Source organism: Podarcis cretensis (assembly GCF_951804945.1).
Source record: "Podarcis cretensis genome assembly, chromosome: 2".
Classification (NCBI taxonomy): Eukaryota; Metazoa; Chordata; class Lepidosauria; order Squamata; family Lacertidae; genus Podarcis; species Podarcis cretensis.
In genome coordinates this window covers 111,043,270-111,056,937 of record NC_137171.1, presented here as the reverse complement: position 1 = coordinate 111,056,937, position 13,668 = coordinate 111,043,270, and the positions used below count along the sequence as shown (strand labels likewise).

At 44.6% G+C, this 13,668-nt stretch overlaps 3 protein-coding genes across 9 annotated transcripts in view; 1 reads left to right on the top strand and 2 right to left on the bottom strand.

The window, feature by feature from the left end:
- LOC307208751 (uncharacterized protein) overlaps positions 1-11,117 on the bottom strand; it is a 129,962-nt gene extending 118,845 nt beyond the window's left edge. Inside the window, exon 1 of the mRNA XM_079963687.1 lies at positions 11,085-11,117. The gene's annotated coding sequence lies outside the window, so the exon portion shown is untranslated. The remainder of the gene's footprint in view (positions 1-11,084) is intronic.
- Positions 1-13,668, bottom strand: part of LOC307208659 (uncharacterized protein) — a 174,526-nt gene that overhangs the window by 121,793 nt on the left and 39,065 nt on the right. The window lies entirely within an intron of this gene.
- LOC307206991 (uncharacterized protein) overlaps positions 11,360-13,668 on the top strand; it is a 165,290-nt gene continuing 162,981 nt past the window's right edge. The window contains exon 1 of the mRNA XM_079960573.1: positions 11,360-11,384. The gene's annotated coding sequence lies outside the window, so the exon portion shown is untranslated. The remainder of the gene's footprint in view (positions 11,385-13,668) is intronic.

Sequence of the window (13,668 nt, the reverse complement as noted above, 5' to 3'; positions counted from 1 at the left end):
CTTGGTAACCATATACCACTGTGCCTCATATTTATTTGTCTGACAAATAAATTACTATTTTAATTTCTCTATTGCTGCGTTGAATATTTCATTCCAGCTAAGCGTTAACCACAAGCAGGGTGCTACAGTAGAATTTCGGCTATTAAAATGAATATCTTACCAAAATTTCTGTTCCTTTTCCAAATGATTCCCATAATAGGTAAAGATGATTGTTTTAAAAAATGAAAAACGGACCTAGCAAAGTTTATATGGCAAGGCAAAAAGCCACGGATCAAACATAAATTATTAACCGACATAAAAGAGCGGGGAGGTTTTGGACTCCCAGACCTGAGACTATATTACGATGCGGCATGCTTTACTTGGATCAAGGATTGGATCAAATTGGATAACAGTGACATTTTGGATTTGGAGGGATGGAACAACAGATATGGTTGGCATGCCTATCTAATTTATAACAAAGTGGCAGTCCATAAAGAATTTCTAAGCCACGTAATTAGAAATGCATTATACAAGGTCTGGGTGAGACACAGAAGGTTGTTAGAACCGAAAACCCCATTGTGGGTCTCACCGCTAGAAGTAATATCGGTTAAAAAGAAAAATACTATAGGAAGAATGGCAACATACCAGCAGCTCCTAAAGAACAGGGCCAATTAAAACTAAGACCATACGATGAGGTGACCCAATACTGTACCACATGGTTACAATATCACCAAATTGCACAAATATTCAACCAGGATAAAGTAATAGGATTTGAAAAAGAAGAATCAAAATTACAAAAAGTATTATTACAAAACAAAAAAATATATATCCAAAATGTATAATTTATTATTAGAATGGGAATTAAAGGATGAAGAAGTAGACTTCTGGGTTGGCGCCTCCGGCAATGGCGGAGCTCCTCCGATCGGGAGGAACTTGCTCCGTGGAAAGTAGGGTCTGAACCGCCACGGCAAGGCGGAGACCCACGGAAATCAAAGGCAGAAGAACGGAAGAAGCCTGTGAACTTGGGATTCGGCTGGCACCTTTTGCGCCTCCCCTACTCACGGGTAACCTGTTTTGGGGATCTGGAGTGACGTGGGGTGAGCAGCACGGTGCTTTGAATCGACCGCTTCTTTCACGGACCGAAGCCACATTGCTGTTGTCGGAGAGCACTGACTTTTTCCCGTGGATAATTGGACTTTAAACAACAACCCGTGAGTAGAACGGAAAATTGGATTTCTAAATACATTAATTTGGCATCGAACGGGGAAGGTTCAAAACAGGAAGTCCGCCTTCCCTTTTTGTAAATAGACTGAAGCAAAGAGGTTGCTAGCTAAGGTCTTGGAAAGCCTCATGTAAAGGATTAAACTTCCATTGATTGAAAGTATTAAACCCCCCTTGGAAGCAGGGGAAGAGGGGGAAATTTTGGACCTAGTGAGCCTGCAGGAGAGAGTGGAAAATCAAATCACCACTGCTCTGAACCTGGAAACGGGCTGCAAAAAAAAAAAAAGAGAGAGTACAAAAAAAGGGAGGTGTGAGGAGGTCAAGGAAACAAGCAAATGAAAGATAAGTTATGGGAAGATTTGATTTGTTCTTTTTTTCTCTCTAATTGTATTTTTTTGCTTTTTCTTTTTATTTATTATGATGTATTGTCTTGTTTTTTGTTGAATTTTTTTCTTTTCTTTTTTTCTGATTGTTTTTACTTATTGTGATGTATTGTTTTGCTTTTTGCTTAATTTGGTGTTTTCTTCTTTTTCCTTTTGTAACCTTTAAAACTTAAATATTATTTTAAAAAAAGAAGTAAAAGAAGTTATGATTAAATGGGCATGTGATATTGGATATGTAATTCGGCTGGACCAATGGAAGAAATTATGAAAATATGATTTTAAATTCACGGCATGTTATACAATAATAATAATAATAATAATAATTATTATTGATTATTTATACCCCGCCCATCTGGCTGGGCCTCCCCAGCCACTCTGGGCGGCTTACATAAAAACCAAAAATACAGTAAAATATCACACGTTAAAAACTTCCCTGAACAGGGCTGCCTTAAGATGTCTTCTGAATGTCAGGTAGTTTATCACTTTGACATCTGCTGGAAGGGCGTTCCACAGGGCGGGCGCCACTACCGAGAAGGCCCTCTGCCTGGTTCCCTGTAGCTTTGCTTCTCGCAATGAGGGAACCGCCAGAAGGCCCTCGGCGCTGGACCTCAGCATCCGGGCAGAATGATGGGGGTGGAGATGCTCCTTCAGGTATACTGGACCGAGGCCGTTTAGGGCTTTAAAGGTCAGCACCAACACTTTGAATTGTGCTCGGAAACATACTGGGAGCCAATGTAGGTCTTTCAAGACCGGTGTTATATGGTCTCGGCGGCCGCTCCCAGTCACCAGTCTAGCTGCCGCATTCTGGATTAGTTGTAGTTTCCGAGTCACCTTCAAAGGTAGCCCCACGTAGAGTGCATTGCAGTAGTCCAAGCGGGAGATAACCAGAGCATGCACCACTCTGGCGAGGCAGTCCGCAAGCAGATAGGGTCTCAGCCTACGTACCAGATGGAGCTGGTAAACAGCTGCCCTGGACACAGATTTGACCTGTGCCTCCATGGACAGCTGTGAGTCCAAAATGACTCCCAGGCTGCGCACCTGGTCCTTCAGGGGCACAGTTACCCCATTCAGGACCAGGGAATCCTCCACACCTGCCCGCCTCCTGTCCCCCAAAAACAGTACTTCTGTCTTGTCAGGATTCAACCTCAATCTGTTAGCCGTCATCCATCCTCCAACCGCCTCCAGACACTCACACAGGACCTTCACCGCCTTCACTGGTTCTGATTTAAAAGAGAGGTAGAGCTGGGTATCATCCGCATATTGATGAACACCCAACCCAAACCTCCTGATGATCTCTCCCAGAGGCTGCATGTAGATGTTGAAAAGCATGGGGGAGAGGACAGAACCCTGAGGCACCCCACAAGTGAGAGCCCAGGGGTCTGAACACTCATCCCCCACCACCACTTTCTGAACACGGCCCAGGAGGAAGGAGCGGAACCACTGTAGGACAGTGCCCCCAGCTCCCAGCCCCTCAAGACGGTCCAGAAGGATGTTATGGTCGATGGTATCAAACGCCGCTGAGAGATCCAGCAGAACTAGGAAACAGCTCTCACCTTTGTCCCTAGCCCGCCGGAGATCATCAACCAGTGCGACCAAGGCAGTTTCAGTCCCATGATGAGGCCTGAATCCCGACTGGAAGGGATCCAAATGGTCCACTTCTTCCAGGCGTGCCTGGAGTTGTTCGGCAACCGCACGCTCAATCACCTTGCCCAAGAATGGAAGATTTGAGACTGGGCGGTAGTTGGCCATCGTGGCCGCATCTAAAGATGGTTTTTTAAGAAGCGGTTTAATAACCGCCTCTTTCAGCGGGTCTGGGAAGGCTCCCTCACGGAGGGAAGCATTCACCACCCCACGAAGCCCATCGCCCAGTCCTTCCCGGCTAGCTTTTATAAGCCAGGATGGGCAAGGATCCAGGAGACAGGTGGTTGGTTTCACTCGTCCAAGCAGCCTGTCCACATCCTCGGAGGTAACAGATTGGAATTGATCCCACTCAACTTGACTAGACAGAACTCTAGCACTCTCCCGCCCCGGTCCTGCTCCCACGGTGGAGTCTACTTCTTCCCGAATCTGAGCGATTTTATCTGCAAAAAACTTTGCAAAATCATTGCAGGAGAACATGTGGCCCGTACTGGGCCCCGATGTTGCAGGTGGTTCCGCTAAATTGTGAACCACCTGAAAAAGTCTCCTGCTGCTGTTTTCTGCAGATGCAATAGAGGCGGTGAAGAAATTCTTCTTCGCCGTCGCTATCGCCACTTGGTAGGCTCGACGTTGAGCTCTAGCCTGTGTCCGGTCAGATTCGGAATGAGTTATCCGCCACCGGAGCTCTAGCCGTCTCAACGATTGTTTCATTGCCCTCAGATCCGTGGAAAACCACGGGGCTGTCCGGGCTCCATGCAATCGGAGAGGGCGCTTCGGAGCCAAACAGTCAATAGCCCTGGTTAACTCCACATTCCAGCGGGCCACCAGGGAATCAGCTGAAAGGCCATCAACATGGGATAAAGCATCCCCTACCACTCTCTGGAAACCATTTGGATCCATTAAGTGGCGGGGCGGACCATCCGAATTGGTCCCACCTCCCTGCAGAGGGGGTGGGTCGCAGAGAAGTCCAGTTGCACCAGGAAGTGATCTGACCATGGCACTTCTTTCGTTTCGCTTTTAGTTAGTGTCAGATCACCAACATCCATAGAGGTAAACACCAGGTCCAAGGCATGTCCGCGGCTATGGGTTGGGCCAGACTTATTCAGGGACAGCCCCATGGAGGCCATGCTTTCCACAAAGTCCCGAGCCGCCCCTTGTAAGGTGTCGGCATGGATGTTAAAATCCCCTAGGACAACCAAGCTGGGTGTCTCCAGGACAACATCCGCCACGACCTGAAGCAGCTCGGGCAGGGAATCCTTGGTGCAGCGGGGAGGTCGGTACACCAAAAGGAATCCTGTACTGCCCCTATTGCCCAACTTCCAGAACATGCACTCGGAAAACTGGGTCTTCCCAATAGGACGCCTGGTGCAAACTAATGACTTTCTAAAAATCACTGCAACCCCCCCTCCCCGCCCACATGACCTGGGTTGCTGTGCGTAAGAGAAACCTGGTGGACAAGCAGCGGCAAGGACAGGCCCATCTGCTTCATCCAACCAAGTCTCTGTTACACATGCCAGGTCAAGTCCTCCATCCATGATCAAGTCATGGATGGCAGTGGTCTTATGAATCATTGACCTGGCATTGCACAGCAGCACCTTCAGGTCATGTGGGTATCCCTTGCTGATTCTAGTATCCATCCGGTCAGGACCAGACCCGGAGGCAGGGATAGTCCTCAGACAACGACTAAACCTGCCCTCTCTGTAATGACATGGTCTAGTCTTAGCGTAACTCCTCCTCCTACCCGTGATCACTGAGATCGGTTGTCCCAGTGCATCTCCCCCTGTGGAACATGCCCCAGCCATTTTGTGGGCTGGGGCCCACTCCCCGGCAGCCCTGAAGCCTCCCCCTAAGAACAAAATAACACCGTAAACAAACAAACAAAACCAATAAAACAATACAAGAAAAATGTAAAAATTACAAAAACATCAAAATAAAAAAATAATTCCCCAAGCCCAACCAAACATCCATCCCACCCCCACCCCCCACATACAAAAAATCCAAAGGAAAATTTTAAAAAACATTTTAAAAACACTCTGTGCCCATCTTGCAGTAACAACTGTCCTAGTGAGGCCTGTCAGGCCCCGCCCTGGGCCAGGTGGTAAGTGGCAGGAGGGAGCAGGACCCTCAGGCACTCACTCAGGGGAGTCCTCCTGGGCAGCAGGCAGCAAGCAGCAAGCCGCATGCAGTCCTTATGAGGCTTCAGGCCCCACCCCAGGCCAGATGGTAAGTGGCAAAAGCAGGGCCCTCAAGCACTCACTCAGGGGAGTCCTCCTGGACAGCGGCAGCAAGCAGCACGCAGTCCTTATGAGGCTTCAGGCCCCGCCCCAGGCCAGATGGTAAGTGGCAAGAGCAGGGCCCTCAAGCACTCACTCAGGGGTTCCTCCTGGGCAGCAAGCAGCAAGCAGCACGCAGTCCTTATGAGGCTTCAGGCCCCGCCCCAGGCCAGATGGTAAGTGGCAAGAGCAGGGCCCTCAAGCACTCACTCAGGGGAGTCCTCCTGGGCAGCAGGCAGCAAGCACCAAGCAGTCCTTGTGAGGCCTCAGGCCCCGCCCCAGGCCAGATGGTAAGTGGCAAAAGCAGGGCCCTCAGCACTCAGGGGAGAAAATTTTATGAAAATGGTGTACCAATGGTACTTAACTCCAGTAAAATTGGCTAAAATTTACAAATTAAAATCGAATACCTGTTGGAGATGTAAAAAAGAAATAGGAACAATGTTTCACATGTGGTGGGAATGCCGACCTATTAAACAATTCTGGAATGAAATCTATGAAGAACTCAAAAAGATGGAGACTTCCGGGTTAGCGCCATCAGCAATGGCTGAATTCCTCTGACTCAGAGGAACCCGCTCCGCAAAAATCGGGTCTTGCCGCCGCAGCGAAGGCGGAGACCCTTTAAAAACCCCAGGTGGAGGAAGCCTGGGAACGTGGGATTCGGCTGGCACTCTACTCACAGGGAAACCCCTTTTTGGGGGTTCCGAAGTGACATGGGGTGAGTGGCGCGGTGTTTTGAATCGACTGCTATTTTCGCGGAGTGAAGCCGCACAGCCGTTGCCGGAGAGCGCTGACTTTTTCCTGTAGACATTTGGATTTCAAACAACAACCCATGAGTAAATGGAAATTGGACTCTTAAAATATTTTTTAATTTGGCATCGATCGGGGAAGGTCCAAACAGGAAGTCCGCCTTCCCTTTCTGTAAATATACTAAAGCAAAGAACCTGTCAACTAAGGTTGTGGAGAGTTTTTGGTAAAGGACTTTAATTCTACTGATTGAGACGATCAGAAATTTTTTTTGGAAGCAGGGGAGCCTGCAGGAGAAGAACAAAATTTGGAATTTGATGTACCACCCCCCGGACCCGGGAGTGGTCTGTGAGAGCCCGTTGATGAGGAATAGAACAATTTGACAGCTGTCAAGCTAGCTGTCAAGATACAAAAAGAGGACTTTGTTTCTACTGTCTATATTTGCTACAAGCTTATGTTTAAAACGAAGGAAGGACTGTTACAACTTAACGTATGGGACCTTTGGGTCTGTGCTGAAAGGAGTGAAAAGAAACTCAAATTCCCCTAGAGGGAGCTTTGGGATATTGTATTAAGGACCAGCTGAGAAACTGTTTTTCGACCTTGGGTTGTTTAAGAATGGCGGTCAGGAAGGAAATTCAGTTTGGATTGAATAGGACATTTGGCTGGAAGCAATGTGGATGCTGTTGGGTTGGAGCTTCCCCGAGATTTGGCTTTTAATACTAAAGACTACCAAAAAGACTGGCAGAGGAGACATGAAAGAGATTTAAGAGCCTCGGATTTAAGATCTTCGGGTTGATGGCTTTTTGAGATTGATGGACTTATGCTGGGGACTGAAACCGGGAAGGGGTTTGGGTGGAATGGAAATTGGGAACTCAATATACATATAATATAATTTGGTTTTGGTTTTTTTAATGAGAATTGGGAAATTTGTGGAATGGAATCTTTTTTGACCTTAGGGAAACGTATTAAGAATAAGTATAGATATATAGCCTTGGATGAGAGTTAAGATTGGATAAAGTAAAAGCGGTTTTTAAAAATATGGTAAATTTAAGGATTCTGTTAGGAAAGAGAGAATGTGCAAGGATTTGCTGAATTAACAATTTGAATTAGAATACAAAAACGGGGGTGTGAGGAGGTCAAGGAAATAAGTTAAAGAAAGAAAAATATGTAAAGGTTGGATTTGTTTTTTCTTTTATCTTTTTTAAAATGATTGTATTTTTTCTCTTGTCTTTTTTATTTTTCTTGTTTCTTTTTTTACTTTTTTGTAACCTTTAAAATTTTGAATAAATATTATTTTTTTTAAAAAAACAACCTCAAAAAGATGTTTAAAATATCTTTCAGTAAAAACCGGAGGAATTCCTTTTAGGTTTAATTACAAATTATATCCCCGAAAATCAAAGGTAAGTATTCCTTTATGCAACAACAGCTGCCAAGATGCTTATAGCTAAAAACTGGAAAGGCAGAAAAATTCCATCAGTGAAAGATTGGCAAATTAAATTTTGTGAATACATAAATCTGGCAAGAGTCACAGCTTACCTAAGGGAACAATCGGACCAGAAATTATTAAAAGAATGGGGTTATGCTAAAGAGTATATGAAAAAACATTGTTCTGGAGTAAGTATATTGGTATGTAATGAATGATGCTTTACAGGGTTAAAGAAAAAGAAAAATGGTGTAAAAAAAAAGTACAAAGGTGGAAGTAATCTAATTAGACACAATACAGTAAGAGTAATTTTTTTGAGGTCTTAGAACACAGGAAGGAAGTCAATTTGTGTTTATGTACGTAATGATATGGTTTTTTTCTGTAGATGTGTGCTTTTTCATTTTTGTTTAGTTTAGTTTTGTTTCCTTTGCTTTTTCTGCCCTTTTTCTTTTCTGGTCTTTTTTGTATGTTCCGGTTTTTTTGTTTGTATAGTATTATTTTGGATTCAATGTTTGTAATTTTTGTTATGTTATTCATTGAAAATAAAAAAATTCAAAAAAGAAAGAAAGAAAGGAAAAGGAAATGCAAGAAAGCAAAGTGGTTGTTCATTGAGGCCTTACAAACCACAGGTGACAGAAGGCAAGCAAAATGCAAGGGAGATAGTTAAAGATACAGGAAACTGAATGCAGACTTCCAATGAATAGCAAGGAGAGAAAAGAGGAACTTCTTAAATGAGCAGTGCAAAGAAATATGGGGAAACAATAGAATGGGAAAAACCAGAGATCTGTTCAAGAAAATTGGTGTTATGAAAGGAACATTTTGAGCAAATATTACCACAATAAAGGACAAAAGTGGTAAGGACCTAACAGAAGCAGAAGACATTAAGAAGAGGTGGCAAGAATACACAGAGGAATTATACCAGGAGGATATGGATGTCCCATACACCCCAGGTAGTGTGACTGATGACCTTGAGCCAGACATCCTGGAGAGTGAAGTCAAACGGGCCTTAGAAAGCCTAGTGGAAGTGATGACATTCCAGTGGAACTATTTAAAATCTTAAAAGATGATACTGTTAAGGTGCTACACTCAATATGCCAGCAAGTTTGGAAAACTCAGCAGTGGCCAGAGGATTGGAGAAGATCAGTCTACAGCGCAATCCCAAAGAAGGGCAGCGCCTAAGAATGATCCAACTACCACACAATTGCGCTCATTTCACACGCTAGCAAGGTTATGCTTAAAATTCTACAAGGCAGGCTTAAGCAGTATGCGGACTAAAAACTCCCAGAAGTACAAGCTGGATTTTGGAGGGGCAGAGGAACCACAGACCAAATTGCAAACATGCGCTGGATTAGGGAGAAAGCTAGAGAGTTCCAGAAAATCATCTACTTCTGCTTCATTGACTACGCAAAAGCCTTTGACTGCATGGACCACAGCAAACTATGGCAAGTTCTTAAAGAAATGGGAGTGCCTCATCTGTCTCCTGAGAAATCTCTATGTGGGACAAGAAGCAACAGTTAGAACTGGATATGGAACAACTGATTGGCTCAAAATTGGGAAAGGCGTACAGCAAGGCTGTATATTGTCTCCTTGCTTATTTAAGTTATATGCAGAGGACGAGATGGTTGGACAGTGCTCTCAAAGCTACTAACATGAGTTTGACCAGACTGGAGGAGGCAGTGGAAAACAGGAGTGCCTGGCGTGCTCTGGTCCATGGGGTCACAAATAGTCAGACACAACTAAGTGACTAAACAACAACAACAATGTTCAATCAGCATTCCCTAATGTAGAAGCAATTCTGAGAATGTTCCTTTGAATGATGATTGTAAATTGCCATTTGTAAAGATCCGTTTCTCAGCTGAGGAGGATAAAAAATGAATTTGGAACAACAATGTCTCAAGATAAATTATGTTACTTCAGCCGCATGTACATAGAAAGTGACAAACTAAGCAGTTTATCATTTGATGATATCCTCAGTGACTTTGCTTTGGCAAAGGCAAGAAGGTATTGTAATTTAGATCATGTTTGTGTACTGTTTGTATACACAGTATACAATGAATCATGATAAAATTATACAGCTGAATGGGTATTGGGTAGATGCATTAATACAATTAGTCCTGTAAAATAATTTTTATGTACAGGTGTGTTTAGTATTGCTATTATTTAAAATTGCGACATATTACTAGAAATACTGTCTTTTACACTCACTAAGTGTAACAGGGTACAAAGGTCTGCTGTCGCAATGAAGAATGTGGACCATTATGGTAATATTGATACTTGTATAAAAAAATGCATTGTATTAACTACAATTGCATTTCATGCGGCTCAATGTGAAGAAGTGTGCATGCACACGAAAGCTCATACCTAGAACTAACTTAGTTGGTCTTTAAGGTGCTACTGGAAGGAATTTTTTGTTTTTACAATTGCATTGTACAGGTTATAACACTTAATTTCATATTAATAATGCTATTTATGATTATTAGTAGTTTGCATTATATATTTGCACCTATTATTATAGCAAGTTTCTAGGACTAGATTAGCAGTCTTTGTAAATTGTGTTTCTAAAGGAACTTCTGTTATTGCCAAATGCCATAATGTGTTGGCAATATTGTTTGTTATGAATAACAAAATCATTTTAAGTTACAGCTTAATAATTATTTCACTATTAATATACTTCATAATTGTATTTCAGTTCAACAATTACCTTGAGAAAATACATACTCTGTTATGTGCAAATGGTTTGAGATACCTATTAGGTCCATAAATTACCATACAGCCTATATTCAACACAAAAAACAGGGACAATTTGTTGTTGACAAAGGACAGCTGGACCTATAAAGGGCCCCATTCCCTCCAGTAGCTTAGGGCCTCATCAAACCTCAATCCGGCCCTTTCCCCCCACTACTTTATGCAAGGAGTTCAAGAACAAAGAGCTCTTTGGAGGAGGCCTCAGCCCTTCCTTCTTCCTGCCTGGCCCCCCTGCCTTTGTTTTCCTCCCCATCTTTCCCTCTTTCTCCCTCTGCCATCCAGCAATCCATGTCCCCATCTCCTCTACAAAACAGAAGACTGGGATGTTTTTGGTGTTTTTATTTTGTTGGAAGCCGCCCAGAGTGGCTGGGAAAGCCAGAGAATTTATTTATTTATTTATATTATTATTACTATGGCGAGGCTGGTCTGCAATGCCCAACCCTCTCCCCTTTCCCGCCTCCTTTCCTCCCTTTGCACCAGATCCGGGCAGGAAGAAGCTTCTCTCTTTCCACAACGGGAACCCCCCCCCCCCCACACACACACACCTTCAAGGCCCCATTAAATAGACCAGCTCCCTTTCCTCCCTTCTCTTCTTCTCCCCGTCCCGGGGCTTCTCCTCCTGGACCCCCCCCTTGCCAAGCCCCTCCCCTCCTTCCCCGCCGCTGGCTTTGCACTCACCCGAAATCCCGGCAGCAGCAGCGACCCTGGGCAGCGGGGGGGAGGGGGAAATGGGAGCCCCCGCCTGGGAGGCAGGATATTTCCGGGGGCGGGATAATTGCAGTCGCCAGCCAATGGGGAATGGAGGGAGGGAACCTGGGCTTCGAGTATAGGGAATATATGCTCACTGCCATAAAGGTTAAAGCCAGAGAGTGGAAGCTGCTGCTCGATACTGATTTGGGAAAGGGGGCGCGGCTTAATTAGAACAGCTGACCCGCCCCCTCTGCCGTCCTGCACTGTCCTTGTCCTGCAAGGAATCCGGTGAGTGCAAAGCGCCTCGGGGTGCAGCAAGCTTTGGGCGGCGGGGTTGTGCAATGCAATGCAATACCCATGGAATTGGGGTTGGGGGTGGAGACAGAGCAGGCAGGGAAGCGGTGGTTCAAGTGTGGGGGTATTGCAGCTAATTCATATTGGTTGCAAATAAGAGACAGGGGCCTCTTCCTGAAGGTTCTCTCTCTCTCTCTCTCTCTCTCTCAACACACACAAACACACACACACAAACACACGTTCTTCTGCATGCACAGACAGATCACATGAAGAGCCCTGTAGTTTGATCAAGCCCATCTAGTCCCGCACCCTCTTAGAATCATAGAATCGTAGAGATGGAAGGGGACCCTGAGAGTCATCTAGTCCAACCCCCTACAATGCAGGAATCTCAGCACTGTCTCCTCATGGTGGCCAAGCCTGCAAGGAGGATGGGAGCCCAAGAGCATCTCTCCCCTGGGAACTGCTATCAATTAAGTATAATAATATTAATATTACAACAACATTTATACCCGCTCATCTGGCTGGGTTTCCCCAGCTACTAGGGCAGCTCCCAACAGAATATTTTTTAAAAAACCAATGAAACATTAAAAGCTTCTCCATACAGGGCTGCCTTCAGATGTCTTGTAAAAGCCAGATAGATGCTTATTTCCTGGACATCTGACAGGAGAGCATTCCAGAGCGGGTGCCACTACCAAGAAGGCCCGCTGCCTGGTTCCTTGTCATTGAGTTGATATGGAGCATCTGTCCTAAATTTGTCGGCTTCTGTCAAAGAATCAGGAAGTGTTTAATGTCTGATGTCTTATTATGTTTTTATGTTTTGCTGGAAGTCATCCAAATTGCCTGGAGAATAACAACAACAACAACAACAATAGTAATTATACCACTTGTTCAATCTGAAAATTTATTTGTACCAGTGCATTTGGAAGCATCAGAATAACTTGAGGTAATATATTCATACAAAAGCTTTGCTCCCGATTCATTGCAATCCTATCGGCTGAATTTGATCCGAGTCCTGGGATAACTCAGTTGGTAGAGCATGAGACTCTCGGGGTTGTGGGTTCGAGCCCCACCTTGTCAAAAAGATTCCTGCATTGCAGGGGGTTCGGCTACAAGACCTCCTTGGTCCCTTCCAACTCTATCATTCTGTGGTCTATGAACCTCACTTATTCACAATGAGGGCACCACCACAAATTTTTATTAAGCAATTTCTTCCATAATAGGAGTTTGCCTTTGTAAAATTGGAGAACGAAAGGAGACGGAATCTCAGGGTGGGCTTTTTTTGTGGGGGACATTTTCTGGTCAGTGGGCAGGAGGAGCTTGGGTCTGTGGGATATGAAATTCGTAGCAGTCAGGTACAACATTCCTTTTTTTTAAGAATATTTTTTTATTAACCGACCAATCACATCAAATCAAACCAAATTACATAAATTCCAAATTACACAGCCGAATTTTAAATTTTTGTTGGGGGTACCCATATTTCAAGTTCCAAAGGGATCCAATCAACTTCTTGCTTCTTACTGCTGTTTTAATGTCCACAAATCTAACCTTATGATGTTCACAGTACTATCCAGTCCTTTCTTATTATTTTTCCACATCTCTTGTTGTTGTTGTTGTTGTTGTTTAGTCGTTTAGTCGTGTCCGACTCTTCGTGACCCCATGGACCAGAGAACGCCAGGCACCTCTGTCCTCCACTGCCTCCCGCAGTTTGGTCAAACTCATGCTGGTAACCTCGAAAACACTATCCAACCATCTCGTCCTCTGCCGTCCCCTTCTCCTTGTGCCCTCCATCTTTCCCAACATCAGGGTCTTCTCCAGGGAGTCTTCTCTTCTCATGAGGTGGCCAAAGTACTGGAGCCTCAGCTTCACAATCTGTCCTTCCAGTGAGCACTCAGGGCTGATTTCCTTCAGAATGGAGAGGTTTGATCTTCTTGCAGTCCATGGGACTCTTAAGAGTCTCCTCCAGCACCATAATTCAAAAGCATCAATTCTTCGGCGATCAGCCTTCTTTATGGTCCAGCTCTCACTTCCATACATCACTATGGAAAACCATAGCTTTAACTATACGGACCTTTGTTGGCAAGGTGATGTCTCTACTTCTCAAGATGCTGTCTAGGCCTGTCATTGCCCTTCTCCCAAGAAGCAGGCGTCTTTTAATTTCGTGGCTGCTGTCACCATCTGCAGTGATCATGGAGCCCAAGAAAGTAAAATCTCTCACTGCCTCCATTTCTTCCCCTTCTATTTGCCAGGAGGTGATGGGACCAGTAGCCATGATCTTCGT